General features: G+C 44.9%; 1 pseudogene; it reads right to left on the reverse strand.

Annotated features, from left to right (window-relative positions):
- Positions 1–278: 278 nt before the first annotated feature.
- LOC130085704 (uncharacterized) overlaps positions 279–18,285 on the reverse strand; it is a 29,301-nt pseudogene continuing 11,294 nt past the window's right edge.

The following is an 18,285-nucleotide window of genomic DNA, read 5'->3' on the forward strand; positions in this document are numbered from 1 at the left end:
ACAAACTTCTGTATTCTGTAAAACAGGTTGCATCGCTTCCAGTTCAGGTCTTTTATATGTGCTTTGTTAAATATAGAGCCGTTTATTTAAGGTACCATCAAAGGAGTGAGCAAATATGAGCATAACCTATGTCAATCGCATATGCAGATTGGTATCTAAAAGTTTTTTTTTTTCTTCTTCTCACTAACATTTAGCTATTTAAATCGAAAAAAACCGGCAACAATAAAAATGGTTCCACTTTATTTTGATAGTCCATTTTAGACATTCTACTGGTTTTTGATACACCGTCTGGTGCACCTGGACATTTCATCAGTGATGTAACCTAGGATCACGGGGGGTTTCGGGTCTTTCAACAATCAGACCCCCTCCCCTAGGCGACCCAGCCGGGGTGATCAAGTCCCAGCTTATGTCCAGGTAGCGCTACTAGCCTACATGCCATGCCTCTCCTCTCTTGATCCACAGCCACCTTGATGCTACTTCTGCAGCATCAGTGGCCAACTTGATGGCCCTTCGCTGACTCGCCCCTGTGATGCCAAGCATTTTGTAGGCCCTGCAGAGGGAATGGCCCACAAACCCTCGACATCCCACTTCGACAGGTTGGCATATTGCCCGCCACCCATTGCTCCGGCAACCCTCCACAAGCTGGGAGTACTTTGCCCTCTTTCTTTCGTTGGCGTCCTCCATACGGTCCTCCCAAGGCACTGTTAACTCTAAGAGGATTACCTGCTTGGAGGCCTCTGAGGTGAGCACAATGGCAGGCCTTAATGTTGTTATGGCAACTGCTTCAGGAAACTTCAGCTGCTTGCCCAGATCAACTGCCAGCTCCCAGTCGCGCGCCGTTGCCAACAGGCCAGAGGAGGTACCCCGGGCAGCTGGTGTTAACTTCTCCCCAGCTCTGACAAAGGCTGTGGTTTTCACTGGGCGAAGGCTCTTGCTGTGGCTAATTCCACTGCAGATAGAATCCGCTACGGCTTTTAGGACCTGGTCATGCCGCCAACGGTAACGCCCTTCGCCCAGGGCTTTTGGACAGCAGCTCAGGATGTGTTCCAACGTTCCTCTCCTCTGGCAGAGGGGGCATGCTGGTGTCTCCACCTTTCCCCAGGAGAAGAGGTTGGATGGACTTGGCAACACGTCATAGACCGCCTGGATCAGGAATTTTATCCTGTAGGGTTCAGCCTTCCAAAGCTTAGTCCATGTGACTTTGCGCTCCACTGTTCGCTCCCATCTTGTCCAGGCGCCCTGTTGCCGCATCCCAGCCATCTGGCAAGCTCGCTTCTCCTCAACTCCTGCACGCACCTCCTCCAGGATCAGGGACCTCCTCTCTTTCCCTTCTGCCTTGTCGTAACGAGGAGTTCTTCTGCTTCCCAGGCCAGCTCTCCCATGTGCCACTGAGCCCACCAACACCCTTTGCCGTAGCCTTGACTCTGCGTCGTCCACTGCCACGGCAGCCCTCCACTTCCGCCCTGTCCTGACCTCAATCCCAGCCTAGGCAACCTTTGGATCACTGGAATCCCGATACTGTAGGACCTCCCTGGACCGCGTCACCATGAACTCCTCGCTCAGGCTGCTCATGGGAAGCTTCAGCTTGTTGTTCTGCCCATATAGTGCGATGCTGCTCAGGCTTCGAGGCAGTCCCAGCCATCTGCGCAGAAACCTGCTAATCCTCATCTCAAAGCCTTCCACCGTTGAAATGGGGACTTCATATACCAGGAGGGGCCAGAGGATCTGAGGGAGGATGCCGTGCTGGTAAATCCAGGCCTTGAACTTGCCAGGAAGGCAAGACTTGTCCACCGCGGCCAGCCAGGTCTCCAGGTCTTGGTTGGTCGCTTTTATGGAAGCTGCGTCTCTCAGGCTACAATTGAACACCTTCCCCAGGCTCTTCACAGGTTCCTCTGTCAGTGATGGTATCTTGGTGGTGCCAAGTGAGAAGTGGAACTTGTCAGTGACCTTCCCTTTCATCAGCACGAGGGACCTTGACTTACCCGGCTTGAAGTTCATGCGAGCCCAGGACATCAGCTCCTGAAGTTTCAAACAAACTTTCTCAGCTCTTGAGACCAAATTGAACTGTGTCATAAATACAGTGACAGAACACGCTGAGAAACTTGAAATTCTTGAGAGCAAAGGTGACGCGCGAGAGATATGCCTGAAAGCTGCAAATGAAGCTATCGCTAAGCTCCAGACGGACCATGCTAAACTAGCAATTAAAGTTGTCGACCTCGAATCACGAAGTCGGCGTAACAACATCAGAGTAATCGGTGTACCTGAATCCGTGGAGGGGATACAACCGACAGTCTTTTTCACAAAGATGCTCGAGGAGGTCTTTGGAGGGGTCCTAAATTCGCCTGTGGAATGTGAACGGGCCCATAGAGCCCTGGCACTTAAACCTGCACCCAACCAGCGGCCAAGACCGGTCATCATCCGTCTCCTCAGGTTCCAGGTAAAGGACAAGATCATCCGTCATGCCCGGTCCATGAGGGGTAGGCTGAAATTCCGGGATCATTCCATCCTTGTGTTTGAGGATTATCCTCCAGAGGTCGTGCAGCAGCGGAACGAGTTCAAGGTGGTCATGTCGGAGTTGTACGAGCGAGGGTTTAAGCCGGCCCTGCTGTACCCGGCCAGGCTTTACATCAAGATTGAGTCAGGAGGTAGGAAACATTTTCCAACGGTAGCTGAGGCTGAAGTCTTTATTGTCTCCTTGCCCTCACGGAACGCATAAGATCACAGGTCGCCCAAAAACGGGAGATAGTCTCTCTATCAGGACTTTAATATGACTTAATGTTTACAATAGACTGCTCCCTTTCACGGGAGGCCTGTTTCTAGGGCGGTATGGTGAGAGACATCTTATGTTTCATTTTGAGGTTATTATTATTTCTTCTTTTTTTTCTTTTCATTGCAAGTTGTTGCTGATGACTGTGGCGTGGTACAAATTACTACACAATGGTACTACAATATTTTTTTATGTATATGTTGTGTGTATGCGTATGCGTGTGGTTGCTCCGTTGGCGTTTGCGGCTATTGCAGTGTCAATGTTTCAATGTAATTCCAGAAAATTCCATGATCAATTTGTACTGTTTATATGGGTTTTGATGATCTTAATATCGTTGGAGATTCTCAGCACTGCATTGATATGGGTGGAAAAATCAGTTGTAATGTTTTTGACCTTGAAAATTTAAAACCATTAAATGATATATATAATTATTCACTGTTACATTTAAACATCAGAAGCCTAAACAAACATCACTCTGATTTAGCTTTCCTGTTATCTAACTTAAGCTGTCATTTTGATGTTATTGGATGTAGTGAAACTTGGCTAAATGACTTTTCAAATGTCGATTTACTTAATCTCGATGGGTATAATCTATACATTAAGAACAGACCTAATAGGATAGGTGGAGGGGTCTGCCTTTACGTCAAGAGCTGTCTCCAAGTCAATATCTGTGATTTTTGTTTAGAGGATGACCACTGTGAGTCTTTGTTTATTGAGATTAACACGTCTGACAAAACATTTATTGCCGGTGTTATCTATCGTCCACCAGATATTGCTCTTGACATATTTTGCAGTAAATTGGAAGATCTATTACATAAATTGAATAAGCTAAAAAAGGACTGCATACTTCTTGGTGACTATAACATTGATATTTCTAAGGAAGATGGGGCAAAACACGACTTCATGAACACATTGCATTCCTCCTCCTTTTTCCCCACCATTAACAGATTTACTAGAGTTACACCGACATCTAAAACTATTATTGATAATATCGTGACTAATATTCAAAATACTAAGTTGGAGACAGGAGTTGTGCAGTCTGACATCACAGACCATTTTCCCATTGTAATATTCTTTGGTTCTGATAAATCATTCTCTCCTTCACTCTTTAAAATTAAATCTAAAATAATCAATGAGAGAACCTTACAACATTTAACTGTTAACTTACAGGCAAAGTCATGGGACTCTGTCTATGACAGTGTGACTCCTGATACTGCATATGACAGTCTGATAAAGATTATTCAAGATTCCATCAAGGACACAATTCCTGAGAAGACTGTCAGATGCAGTACTACTCTCCAGAACCCTTGGATCACAAAGGGGATTTTGAAGTCAATTAAATATAAAGCTAAGCTTTATAAATCTTACATAAAAAGCCCTTCTATCTTAAAAAAAGAGAAATATATTTCATATAAAAATAAACTAACGCAGATCATAAGAAAAAGAAAACGAATTCACTATACCGAACTGTTAAAAGGTTCGCAGGGGGACTGCAGGAGGACATGGAATGTTCTAAATGAAGTTCTTAATAGGAGGCATAAACCGACTGTTCTACCTGACATTGGTGATGCCAAAGCTGATCTAACACAGACTTTTAATGATCATTTTGCTTCAATAGGTGCAAATTTGTCTAAAAAGATAAGCCAACCCCAGGATGTCACCTTTAAGCACTTTCTCTCTGGTAGCTACACTCACTCATTTTTTATGATGCCAACAGACGGTACTGAACTCCTCAAGATCATTTTGGACTTGAGGAGCTCATGCTCAGCTGGTGTGGATGGAATATGCAGTAGGATCATGAAGGCAGTAGCGAACATTATTGTAGAACCATTGGCTCATTGTATTAATCTTTCTTTGTTTATTGGTACTGTACCAAAAATGACAAAAATTGCTAAAATAATCCCAATTTTTAAATCTGGTGACAGAAATGATATGAGCAATTACCGGCCCATATCAATTCTACCCACTTTCTCTAAAGTAATGGAGAAAGTGGTACACAATAGACTTAGTGGTTATCTTGACAAATTGGATATTCTTGTCCCTTCACAATATGGTTTTAGAAAAAAGAGCACAACCTGTATGGCAATACTCGACTTAATAGAACAAATTAATGACTGTATTGAAGAGGGAAAATGCGGTGTTGGTGTCTTCTTGGACCTATCAAAAGCATTTGACACCATTGACTTTGATATCTTATTATACAAATTACATCATTATGGTATCAGAGGTCTAGCACTTGAATGGTTCAGAAGTTATCTAAATGAGAGGGAACAGTATGTCCATGTCGATGATCAAAACTCTACTTGTATACCTATAATCTATGGGGTCCCCCAAGGTTCAATCTTGGGTCCACTTCTATTCATTATATACATAAATGATTTTATAAATTCCTCTAAAATATTTCATAAAATAATTTTTGCTGACGACACAAATCTATTTGCATCACACAGAAACCCACATATACTACAAGATATAGTAAACTCAGAGTTAACTAAAGTTGACTCCTGGTTTAAATGTAACAAACTGTCATTAAATATTAGCAAAACAAATTTCATTTTATTTAATGCGAACAAAAAATCAGCTTTTTTAAAAAACACTGCACAATGCCTGATTAAAATCAATGGGCAGGTAATAAAAAGAGTATACTCAACAACATTTTTGGGGGTCCTCATTGATGAATTTCTTAGCTTTAAATGTCATATTGACCATCTAGTAAATAAATTATCAAAGTATGTTGGCTTGTTTTATAAGATCAGGCACTTTCTTCCTCTGTCTGCCCTTATGATGATGTATAAAACTCTCTTTGAACCACATCTTATCTATTGTAATGTGATATGGTGCAACACCTTTACAAGTCATCTTAAAAAACTCGAAACCTTGCAAAAGAAAGCCATACGGGCTCTGTCCTGGTCGGAGATAAATTCCCCGACCCGCCCCTTTTTTTATCACTTTGAGATATTAAGACTGGCTGAGCTAAATAAATATCATAATGCCTGTCTAATGTTTCAAATCGTAAATAGCCTGAACCCTAGGTTGAGTAAGCTTGTTCCTATCTACAGCCCCCGGCATACATACCAAACGAGAATCAAACCACTTATATTCGGAAAATACCGCAGACATGTGCGCACCAGTATGAGTGTTGTTTGTAAGGGGCCGCAGATCTGGAACGGGATTGATGATGGTCTTAAGGTGTTGCCCACTATCTCCAACTTCAAAAGACAATTAAAACATAAGCTCTTATTAACCTATATCTAATTCTAAAACTGACTTTCATGGATTACTGGGATGTGTGTATGATTGTATGAGTGAGTATGTTGTTAATACGTATGTTGTGGTATTCCCTGTGTGCACTTATTGTGTTCTCACTGTACCTTGTCTATAATTACTTGTACAAGAACCATGGGCCCCTATTTATAAGCTTTTTAGCTTCTTTGGGAGACCCATTTCATGATACTTAACCTACTTTGTATCTTCAAACTGTACTGTTGTAATGTGTTGAAGAGGTATTGTATTGTGAATAAACAAACAAACAAACAAAGGGCGTTCAGGATCCACCTGCAGCCTGGGACAGATGTTGTGGTCACTGTCAGGTCATCCATGAAGGCTCGGATGGGTGGCTGTCTAACTCCTGACTTCGAGAGGGGCCCCCTACAGTGCTCCGCAGATTTCACCAGCATGTTCATGGCGAGTGCAAAAAGGATGACTGAGATTGTACAGCCAGTGATGATTCCCTTCTCAAGCTTGTGCCAGTCTGAGGTTGTTGTTCCGGAGGAGACTCTCACATGGAAGTTGGTATAGTAGTCCAGGATGAGGTCTCTGAACTTCTTCGGGGTATGATGCCGGTTCAGTGCCTCTTCGACCAGTTTATGGGGTATGGATCCATAGGCATTTGCGAGCTCCAGCCACAGCACAGCCAGGTCCCCCTTGTTCTCCCTGGCTTCCCTGATAAGCTGAGTGACCACACCTGTATGCTCCAGACATCCAGGTACCTCTGGGATTCCTCCCTTCTGGACTGCTGTATCGATGTAGGAATTCTTCAGGAGGTAGTCTGTCAGTCGCCTGGAAATGAGGCTGAAGAAAATCTTTCCTTCAACGCTCAGCAGTGAGATGGTCCGGAACTGCTCGATCTTCTGAGACTTCTCCTCCTTCGGGATCCAAACACCCTCTGCCTGTCTCCACTGGTCTACTACCTTTCCCTTCCTCCAAATCACCTTAAGGATCTTCCAGAGTCTGTGGAGCAGTCTCTGTCTTGGACAGTTCTTATAAACCTTATACGGTACTCCACTGGGCCCTGGAGCGGAGTTTGCCCTTGCCCTTCTAACCACCTCCTGGATCTCCTTCCAGCCTGGCTCTTTCCCGTCAAAGTCCATAGCCGGTGCAGGTGGATTAATCAGGAACCTGCAGGGGCCTAGGTCTTGCTCTCTGTACTCATCACTGTAGGATTGCTTGAGGTGGTGGTCAACCTCAGCTTTAGAGCAGGTGAGCTGGCCGCTGCGCTTCTGTCCTAGCAGCTGTTTCGTAAATCCAAATGGGTTCACTAGAAAGGCAGCTCTCCTCCTGGACCTCTCCTTCCTCCTCCTCCTATGCCACTCCGCTCTCCTCAGGGTAATCAGCTTTTTGCGGATTATGCTGCGTAGCTCCGCAAGCGGTCCCCTCTCCTCTTTGCTTGCAGCCTACTAACTATAAGTAACTTTGCAACTACATGTCAACTAACTATCATTAGAGTATTAGTAGACTGTAGTAGACTGTCAGTAGACTGTTAGGTTATGGTTAGGTGTTAGGGTTCGGGTTAGTAGAATGAGTTGACTTGTAGTGGCAAAGTTACTTATAGTCAGTAGAATGTCTGTTGGGGGACCAACAAAATAAAGTGTTAGCAAATATTAAGAAGACAGTCTACTAATACTCTAATGAGAGTTAGTTGACATGTAGCTGCAAAGTTACTTACAGTTAGTAGAATGTCTAAAGTAGACTATCAAAATAAAGTGTTACCATAAAAATAACTAACTAGGTTTGCTGATCACCTTAAAAGACCATAGATGTTGCCATCAGTTCGTACTGCCGTTAACACTTTCTCAGAAAAGCAGATGCAATGAGATCAGTTTTCCTGTTTGTTCACATGTGACATTCGTCATAAAGCCTTTAACTCTGACTGGTATGAATACTCCTAAATTACACCAAAAGTAGGTATATTTGTGTAAAAAAAAGGATGACAGTGACTTATGCATAGTGCTTTTCTAGTGCATTTAGTTTACTGGATTACAAGGATTTTGTTTAAATACCACACACTACAATACCACAACTGTTTAGTGAATTTGTCTCATATTGCATGCGTGAGCACTTAAAACTGTTAGTACAACCCTTGACTATAATAAGGGGGTTTGCAGCTTGCAGTAAACATCACTGGAAAGAGGGAGAAAGTTTGGCTTGTGTTCCCATCCTAAACATGTCAGGCTAAACTAATTACTGTTATTAAGTCCTCCACTGCAATTGTGATGATGACTGTGAACATGACAATGGGTACACTGAATTAATTTTGTTCTCATGTTTTGTTTTGTTTTTTCAATTTGGCAATGGATGGCAATAGTGTAGGCAGGAGCAAATAGCTGCCATAATATATTAGTAATCTATATAAAGATATTCATGTGAATTAATTGTGGGACAATGCTCTTCGTCATCATAATATCTGGTGAAAGGGATTAATTAACATGTTAAGTGAGGACTGTTGGGACAATCCAGGCACAGGATGGTTCTGTCTGAGGAGGCAGAGTCACTTGCAACTCTAATACACATCTGTGCAATTTGCCTTATGCTGGGTACACACCAAAAGATTTTTTACATCTTATAAGATTTTCAAAATGTGATAGACCACAAGCATGAGGACAAAAAATCCTAGATTTAAGCGTTTTGCTCCTATAATGTGTGGTGTGCCATGATGTGACAAAGACAGCACACCACACACGAACAGATTTTCAACCAGAGTCTCGACTGTGAACAAAGGAAATCTCACAAAATCTCGCGAGACTTCAGAATAAGCTTGGCGGACGATATGCAGGAAGAAATTGCGATGATAGTGTTTGGATTTTCACAGAAAAACATTTGTGCTGTTGCCACAAATCAACAAGCTGATCCTCCATCTCTGCTATCCACATCAATTTAACTTTTTGCAACGCCATGGCGTTTGTTATGCTTCCGTCTTCCATCATCTCGCTTTCTGATTGGATATTGTTTCGTTTCACGTGATAATCTCCGCACGTTTGTCATCGGGGTTCCCCCCACACATCAGGATTTCTGATCGTAAATATTCAACATGTTGAATATTTACGATTCGCGATCGGGGCGGCTCCGACGTTCTTCCGAGCAGGTTCGGACACTCTTAACACACCTCACACCAAGGGAAAATCTGATAAGATAATCTGTAGAACCATCAAGATAATCGGGACATAGCTAGGATTGTCGGAAGGGGGAAAATCGGCCCAAAATCAGCCCGATTATCTTTTGGTGTGTACCCAGCATTACAGGACACATGTGCTTCCCACTACATATTATTTATCAACTTGCGTCTCACATGTAACTTTGTCATGTTTGGTCTCGTCTGTCAACTTATAAACTGAATTGTGGTGAACTTAATAGACACATTAAAATATCCTAATGTATGTCAGGATAATGTTTAAGTCCATTTAGTTTCATTGTGTTTTGGTTTCGAATTCGCCGTTCCCGTTTTTCCTGTGTTCCTGGTCGTTATTAGTTTCCATGGTTTCTGATTAAACACGCCCCTGTTTCTGTCCCACTTAATTACTTAGTTCCTCTCAGTTCTTTGTTCAGTCTTGTCTGTGTTTTAACGTGGTTGTGTTCTCCTGAGTTTCTCTTAGGATTTATGATTAAAGAATGTTTATTTCTCTGAATCTCCAGTGTTGTGTGTTTACCATACAGCCATACAGCATGACAATGATGTACTTATAACTTATAACATTTTTCACAATAGAAAAATAATAATGTTAAACCGAGAATGAGCTAAGAGAGAAATATAAATGGACCCAGCTTTAGGGAAAATGCTACCATGATGCTGCCTAAACTAAACAGAGTCCCCCCACAGTAGGCTATATATTATTTTAATTTCATGGATTTACAGAGATATGATAGCCCTCTTAATCATACTACTGGTCTTTGAATTGGCATTTTTCTTTTTCGCTGACAAAATTTAAATCAATCAATGTATTTCAATAAGAACTTATATCACTAATTTCCCTCTTTTCCATGAAGATCTCTCTTGAGATATTGCAGTACTTTTACAAGCGTCCCCTGCAGGCCACACCATTGTATTGTACAAATGATTCGAATTAAACATACGTTCTTCCCAATAGCAAAATTACCCTGCTGAAAAGACCAGCATATGTTGTGTTTTGGATGTTGGTGAGCTGTTTTCTTCTTCAGGCTTCTTAAAGAAATAGTTCACCCAAATATGAACATTTCCAGATTATGTACTTACCCCAAGGTATATCCCTTTCTGGTAACACTTTCTATGAAGTCCATCCTTATAAATAAGTATAATTTGAGCTATAATTCATGATAAGTAAGTAGTACTAGTGTGTATACACTCACCGGCCACTTTATTAGGTACCCCATGCTAGTAACGGGTTGGACCCCCTTTTGCCTTCAGAACTGCCTCAATTCTTCGTGGCATAGATTCAACAAGGTGCTGGAAGCATTCCTCAGGGAGTTTGGTCCATATTGACATGATGGCATCACACAGTTGCCGCAGATTTGTCGGCTGCACATCCATGATGCGAATCTCCCGTTCCACCACATCCCAAAGATGCTCTATTGGGTTGAGATCTGGTGACTGTGGAGGCCATTTTAGTACAGTGAACTCATTGTCATGTTCAAGAAACCAATTTGAAATGATTAGAGCTTTGTGACATGGTGGAAGTAGCCATCAGAGGATGGGTACATGGTGGCCATAAAGGGATGGACATGGTCAGAAACAATGCTCAGGTAGGCCGTGGCATTTAAACGATGCCCAATTGGCACTAAGGGGCCTAAAGTGTGCCAGGAAAACATCCCCCACACCATTACACCACCACCAACAGCCTGCACAGTGGTAACAAGGCATGATGGTTCCATGTTCTCATTCTGTTTACGCCAAATTCTGACTCTAACATCTGAATGTCTCAACAGAAATCGAGACTCATCAGACCAGGCAACATTTTTCCAGTCTTCAACTGTTCAATTTTGGTGAGCTCTTGCAAATTGTAGCCTCTTTTTCCTATTTGTAGTGGAGATGAGTGGTACCCGGTGGAGTCTTCTGCTGTTGTAGCCCATCCGCCTCAAGGTTGTGCGTGTTGTGGCTTCACAAATGCTTTGCTGCATACCTCGGTTGTAACGAGTGGTTATTTCAGTCACTGTTGCCTTTCTATCAGCTCGAACCAGTCTGGCCATTCTCCTCTGACCTCTGGCATCAACAAGGCATTTCCGCCCACAGAACTGCCGCTCACTGGATGTTTTTTCTTTTTCGGACCATTCTCTGTAAACCCTAGAGATGGTTGTGCGTGAAAATCCCAGTAGATTAGCAGTTTCTGAAATACTCAGACCAGCCCTTCTGGCACCAACAATCATGCCACGTTCAAAGTCACTCAAATCAACTTTCTTCCCCATACTGATGCTCGGTTTGAACTGCAGGAGATTGTCTTGACCATGTCTACATGCCTAAATGCACTGAGTTGCCGCCATGTGATTGGCTGCTTAGAAATTAAGTGTTAACGAGCAGTTGGACAGGTGTACCTAATAAAGTGGCCGGTGAGTGTATATATATATATATATATATATATAAAGAGGCATTAAGTCCTATACTATGGATGTCAAAGGGGTCCATCAACTTTTTGGTTACTGACATTCTTAAAAATACCTTCTCTCTTGAAACCTTAACAGTAGCATATTTTGGTGTGTCACCATTCTGTACAGTAGCATTAATAATAAGCTAACACATTTCACTGTATTTTTAGAATTACATTATTCGTCCAAACTTTTGATTGGAGGACATTGTTTATTCATGCTATGCACAGTTTATGGCCTGCATGTTCATCTACTATAGCAACTAATCCATTGAATGCATTTAAAAAATCCTGCTTTCAAATGAAAAAGAAACAAGTTAATCATCTATCTAATGCCAGATGATTCACCTGACATGGTTCACTCAAGTAGGCTGTTAGGCACCAAGAACTAAAACCATTTGTCATCTCCTTGGTGTATTTTAGTGATTTTCTGGCAACCCCATTATGAACACCCCCTGCTGGCCAAGCAGAAACCGTCTCAGGTTACGACTGTAACCATAGTTCCCTGAGAAAGGGAACGAGACGATGCGTCAACGACGCTTTGGGAACGCCCCCAGTTTGAATGCGTCTGAAGCATCTATGTCAACTAGTCCAATGGAAAGAATGAGCGTCACGGGCGGGTGACGTCATGATCAGGAAGGGATAAAAGCACATCCGGTGCAAACCGGCATTGGCTTCAAAAATTGCCGAAGCAAGCCGATCACAGGGATGCAGGAAGTATGGCAGGGTGACGCATCGTCTCGTTCCCTTTCTCAGGGAACTATGGTTACAGTCGTAACCTGAGACGTTCCATTTCGAGGGAACTCGTGATGCATCAACGACGCTTTGGGAACGAGAATACACCAAAACGCCAGAATTCCAAGTACCTGAGTGTCAGTCTGTTGTAACTAAGCACTAAGCACCTGAGAACCTGGGGCAGCATCCAGGTCTAAGCTGTAAAACCTAACGAATGTGAGCGGTGAGGACCAGCCTGCCGCATCACAAACGTCTTGAAGAGAAACCCCAAATAGTAAGGCTTTAGAGGCCGCCATACCCCTCGTAGAGTGAGCTCTGACCGCCAAAGGACACGGCTGGTCAGAGTACTCGTATGCAAGTGCGATAGACTCAACTATCCACTTACTAACCGTCTGTTTAGAAGCAGGAAGACCTTTCTTGGGTGACCCAAAGCAAATAAGTAACTGGCCGGACTTCCTCCATGAAGATGTCCGATGGACATAAGTGTCCAATGCTCGCACTGGACACAAGAGGTTGAGCCTTTCCTGGTCCGCAGATGTAAAAGGAGGAGGACAGAAAGCCTGCAGCACAATAGGCCTCGGAATCAAGGTCGGCACCTTAGGGACATATCCCTGTTTTGGATATAAGAATGCATTGACCATCCCCGGTGCAAACTCAAGGCAAGTGGGGGAAACCGAAAGGGCCTGAAGATCTCCAACTCTCTTAAGGGACGAAATAGCTAGCAGAAAGATAGTCTTAAGGGTAAGAAATTTCTCTGAAACCGAATCTAAGGGCTCGAATGGAGCCCTAGACAGGCCTTCTAGTACTATAACAAGATCCCAAGCTGGCACCCTAGTGCGAGTTGCAGGCCTCAGCCTCAATGTGCCACGGAGGAAACGTGTAATCAGGGGGTCCCCCCAGCAGGGCGTGGTAAGCCGTAATGGCCGCCACGTAGACCTTGAGCGTGGAAGGACATAGACCTGACATAAAGCGCTCCTGTAGGAACTCGAGTACTGTGTTCACAGAACAGTTAACCGGATCCCACTGATGTCGGTGACACCATACAGAAAAATCTCTCCATTTAAGCGCATACAATTTCCTAGTAGCTGGAGCTCTGGAGCTTAGAATGGTCTCAACAACCTCAGATGAGAGACCACTCTCTATGAGTTGGGCCCCCTCAGGGGCCAAACCCACAGGTTCCAAATCTCTGGCCGGGGGGTGAAATATTGTGCCCCCGGCCTGAGACAGAAGGTCTCTCCTGATCGGGATCTCCAAGGAAGGACCGTCTAAGAGATGGATCAGGTCCACAAACCAGATCCGACTCGGCCAGCGTGGTGCTACTAGCAGTAGGCTTATTCCGTACTGGCGGACTCGCTCCAGAACTCCTGGGAGCAGAGCAACAGGGGGAAATGCGTACAGACGTAGCCTCGGCCACGTCTGCACCATAGCATCCAGCCCCAGGGGGGCTGAGTCAGTAAGGGAGAACCAAAGTGAACAGTGCGTTGTATGCTGAGACGCAAACAGATCCACCTCTGCTTGGCCGTAAAACTCCTAAATTTTCTCCAGTCTCCAGTCCCCTGGCCTCAGCTCCTGCCTCGACAGGATGTCTGCTCCAATATTCTGGTCCCCAGGAATATACACTGCCCTCAGGGAGAGTACCTTCCCCAGAGACCACAGGAGGATCTGGTGCGCCAGCTTGCAAAGCGGACGCGAACGCAGACCCCCCTGACGGTTCAGATAAGAGACCACCAATGTGTTGTCTGTACGGACGAGCACATGATGGCCCCTCAGGTCTGAAAGGAATTGCCTCAACGCATTGAAGACAGCCATCATCTCCAGGCAATTTATGTGCCAAGAAAGATGATGACTCCTCCACAGACCCTGAACCGAGACACCGCCGCGTGATCTTGATTATACGAAGTGGGTTTCCCTTCGGGGAGAACCCTCTGGTCCTGTGCCACCACAGTAAAGGTCTCATGTACAGCAGGCCAAAATGTATCACGTTGGACGCTGCTGCCTAAAGACCCAACAGTCTCTCGAACTGTTTTACAGTGCGTGACTGGCCTAGCCTCAGCTCTTTTGTGGCTGTCAGGATAGCAGCTACACGAACGGGCGACAGAGTGGCCCGCATCACCAAGGAAAGTGGTTCTCTGTACTGGAGAAAGCAGGCTCTTCTTGGGATTGAGCCTCAACCCCAACATCTGCATATGAGCGAGAACGACACCTCGGTGCCGAACCGCCAACTGCTCTGATTCCGCTAGAATCAGCCAGTCGTCGATGTAGTTCAGAATACGTATGCCCTGCAGCCTGAGCGGGGCTAGAGCTGCATCTACGCATTTCGTGAACGTGTGGGGTGATAAAGCTAGACCGAAAGGAAGTACCTGATACTGGTATTATTTGCCCCCGAAAGAAAACCTTAGGAACTTCCTGTGCTGAGGGAGGATGGAGACATGGAAGTAAGCGTCCTTCAGATCTTTCGTGACAAACCAGTCCTCGGATCTGATTTGAGTCATGATCTGTTTGAGTGTCAGCATCTTGAACTTGAGTTTCTGTACTGAACGATTTAACAGACGAAGATCTAAAATGGGACGCAACCCTCCATCCTTTTTCAGAACAATGAAATAACAGCTGTAAAAACCCGACTCTAGGTCGAGTGAATACACCTGTTCTATAGCTTCCTTTGCTAACAGGGCCTTTATCTCTTGCTCCATTACCAGAGCCTGCTCGGGATGCACTACTGTGAGCAACACCCCGTTGTAGCGAGGAGGACGAGAACCGAACTGGATTCTGTATCCTTTCTCTACAATCCGCAGGACCCAACGAGAAATATTTGGCAGTAGCTTCCACGCTGCCAGAAAATCTACTAAGGGAACCAGCCTCTCGGTCTCTGGTATTAACGAGACAGCCAGTTCTGGAGCCTGAAACATAATGGCAGGAACTACCTGAACTGGCTGCTCTAGAACCCCCCTCAGAGGGCGCGAAACCGATGCAGTGCCGCAGCATAGCATCAGCGACTCGCTGGAGACCGCTGCGCCCTGAAGCACCAAGGGTGACGGGGTTGGCAGAACGGTCCCGTGAGGACCCCGAAGTGGAACGGGCACAGTATTCTGAGGTGTACACCGCTCCACTTCGGTCGGGGCTGTCCTCACAGGTCTGACGCCAGTGACGTCAGGACCTCTTTTTTTGAGCCGAAGTCTTCTTCGCCTGAAGAACGGTCCTCAGATCCGGCTTCGACTTAGAAGACTTCGACTGAGAGTGTTGCGCCTGTTTCCAGTGTTTATGTGGAGGTGCACGAGACGAAACACTCTCTTTCTGTTGCGCACGATATGAGGAGCTCGACGGCTGGGGCTGCTCACGCCCAGAAGCCCCAGGGGGCTGGACACGGCGAGGGAGAAACTTTTTAAATGCCTCCGCTTGCTTCTTTGACTCTTAAAATCTCTCGACGACCGCATTGACTGCGTCGCCGAAGAGACCAGAAGGCTCAAGCGGAGCATCTAGTAAAAAAGCCCGATCTTTTTCTTGTATTTCGGCCAGATTTAACCAAAGATGTCTCTCAGTAGCTACAAGGGCTGCCATAGACCGCCCAATTGCTCTGGCGGTCTCCTTTGTAGCCCTGAGAGACAGATCGGTGGCCCGACGAAGTTCTCGAACCTCGTCGGGACCAACTCCCACACTCCTATCCAGATCCCCCAGCAGGTCAGCTTGGTAAGCCTGGAGCACTGCCATAGTGTGCATACATGCTCCAGCTTGACCTGCTGCCGTATAAGCTTTGCTCACTAAAACCGATGTTGCTTTAAGCGGTTTAGTGGGCAAAGCTGAGGCCTTCAGAGACGATGCCGGACCAGGTGACAGATAGCTTGCGAGCGTCTGTTCAGCCTGGGGCATCGCCTCATATCCGTACTTTTTCAGCCCTCTTATACCTGAATATAAATGAACCTGAGGGCTGAAAAGTCGTGACGAGTACGGCTTATTCCACGATCTAGATAGCTCACTATGAAGATCAGGGACAAAGGGAAGGCCTCGTGGTGGAGATGATGTGGTTGAAGAAAGGAAGCGCTCGTCTAATTTGCTTTTGGGACGAGTGCCCCTTTTCTCAACTGGCCATTCAATATTTAATTTTTCTACAGCCCGAGACATCACCTCCACCAGCTCCTCATATGCTGGGGAAACAGGTGGCGAATCTCTTTCCCCAGTGTGTGTGCTTTCACTCTCCATACTCATTACATCAACCTCCTCAGAGGAAGAGCACTGAAGTAATGGAGGACTCTCTCCCCGGGCGGAAGAAGCCGCAGAGCGGGCTTCCCACACCGGGGGGAGAGCACTGGATCCTCCGGGTAAGGAAGGAGAAAAGGCCCTCGGACCCGTCTCCAACCCCTCCGAAAGATCCTTTTGCGATCCCCAAGAATGCATTCTCCGTGTTGCCGAGGCAACAGCGGGTCCTGCACCCTGAGGATCGCGAGCCTGACCACTCTCGTCAAAGAGTGACAGGCGAGAGTGGAGCATGCGAAGCGGAAGCATCTCGCAATGCTGGCACTCAGCCCCCTCGAAGGCTGAGACCGCATGCTCCACTCCCAAACAAATGACAAAAAGCTCGTGTGTGTCCCCACCCGTTAAATAACGCGGGCAGGGAGAAGCACACTGTTTGTACATTTGTTTCGCCATAACTCTTACCAATATATATGCGACAGACAACAATAAATAGACAGAGACAGTATAACACAGATCGCTTGCTGAGGCACAGAAGCTGATGCCGGTTTGCACCGGATGTGCTTTTATCCCTTTCTGGTCATGACGTCACCCGCCCGTGACGCTTATTCTTTCTATTGGACTAGTTGACATAGATGCTTCAGACGCATTCACGCTGGGGGCGTTCCCAAAGCGTCGTTGACGCATCGCGAGTTCCCTCGAAAGGGAAATTAGCATCCTTACCCAGGACACATTCCTTCCAGATACTGCCCAGGCTCAACCCTGCTGAACTTCAGTCGTTAACCAGTAAGGAGCTGCAGATTGATAGTTGCTCGTAATGCTCAGTGTTTCTAAAGTCATTCTATTGCTTGCCCTTCAGTTCCTCAACTCAGCTGGGACACCCTGCATTGCATTTTTCAATTTGTGCATTTCACTCACCATTGACTGAACAAACATTTGCCAAGTGAAGCTGACACAACACTTTTTTCATTGAAACCACTCAGTTCACTTGATTGCATCATGCGTTTGTTGAGTAACATGGAAAAGAGATCGTTCAGTAAAACTTACAATTGTGAAGGATTATTTTTTAGGCACCCTTCATCCTCTCTTCATTCCACATATTTAACCTCTTCTCTGACTGCTGCCTTGGTCTACTTTTAACAATTTTACCTTTATTGTCTTATTTTTCTCTCATTTAATTATTGGAGAGAAAAAAAATGTAACACTCATATCACATCAGTTAACAGCAGTCGTATGGGTCTTTCTTTGTGTTGCTGGTGATTGTTACTTCTGTTCAGTTCTGTATAATATGCAAACAAACGTTTACACACAATCATGTTGATACATATCTTTTTATTATAAACATAATGAAGCTTGTATTTAAAAGTAATATCTTAAAAGAGACTGTTAAAAAACAATCAAGGGAAACAATAAAGGTTAACAGCTTCAGCTAAACGGCAGTAAAATCAGCGTCTCCTCCTATACAGACAGAAAGCTCATAAAGCGAGCACGATGCACACTTGTCCTGTTAAAGAGAATATTGTCCTTCAGACATTGTAGACATCTTTGAATGCACAAATATATCTTCAAGGTCAGAGTTTCCTGTAAAGCTGCTCCAATGCCTGATGAATACAGACCAAATTAAATCATAGTGCAGTCTAAGAAATATCATGATTCAAGACAAACTAAAGGTAGCAATGTAAAGCATCACTCTGGATAGATGCAGTCATCAAAGCTAACTGTAGAAGCTATTGGAAATGCATTAGATATTAATTATACTATTTTACTTTT

The sequence above is a fragment of the Rhinichthys klamathensis genome, unplaced genomic scaffold (assembly GCF_029890125.1).
Source record: "Rhinichthys klamathensis goyatoka isolate OS25496 unplaced genomic scaffold, OSU_Roscu_1.1 h1tg000087l_1, whole genome shotgun sequence".
NCBI lineage: Eukaryota > Metazoa > Chordata > Actinopteri > Cypriniformes > Leuciscidae > Rhinichthys > Rhinichthys klamathensis.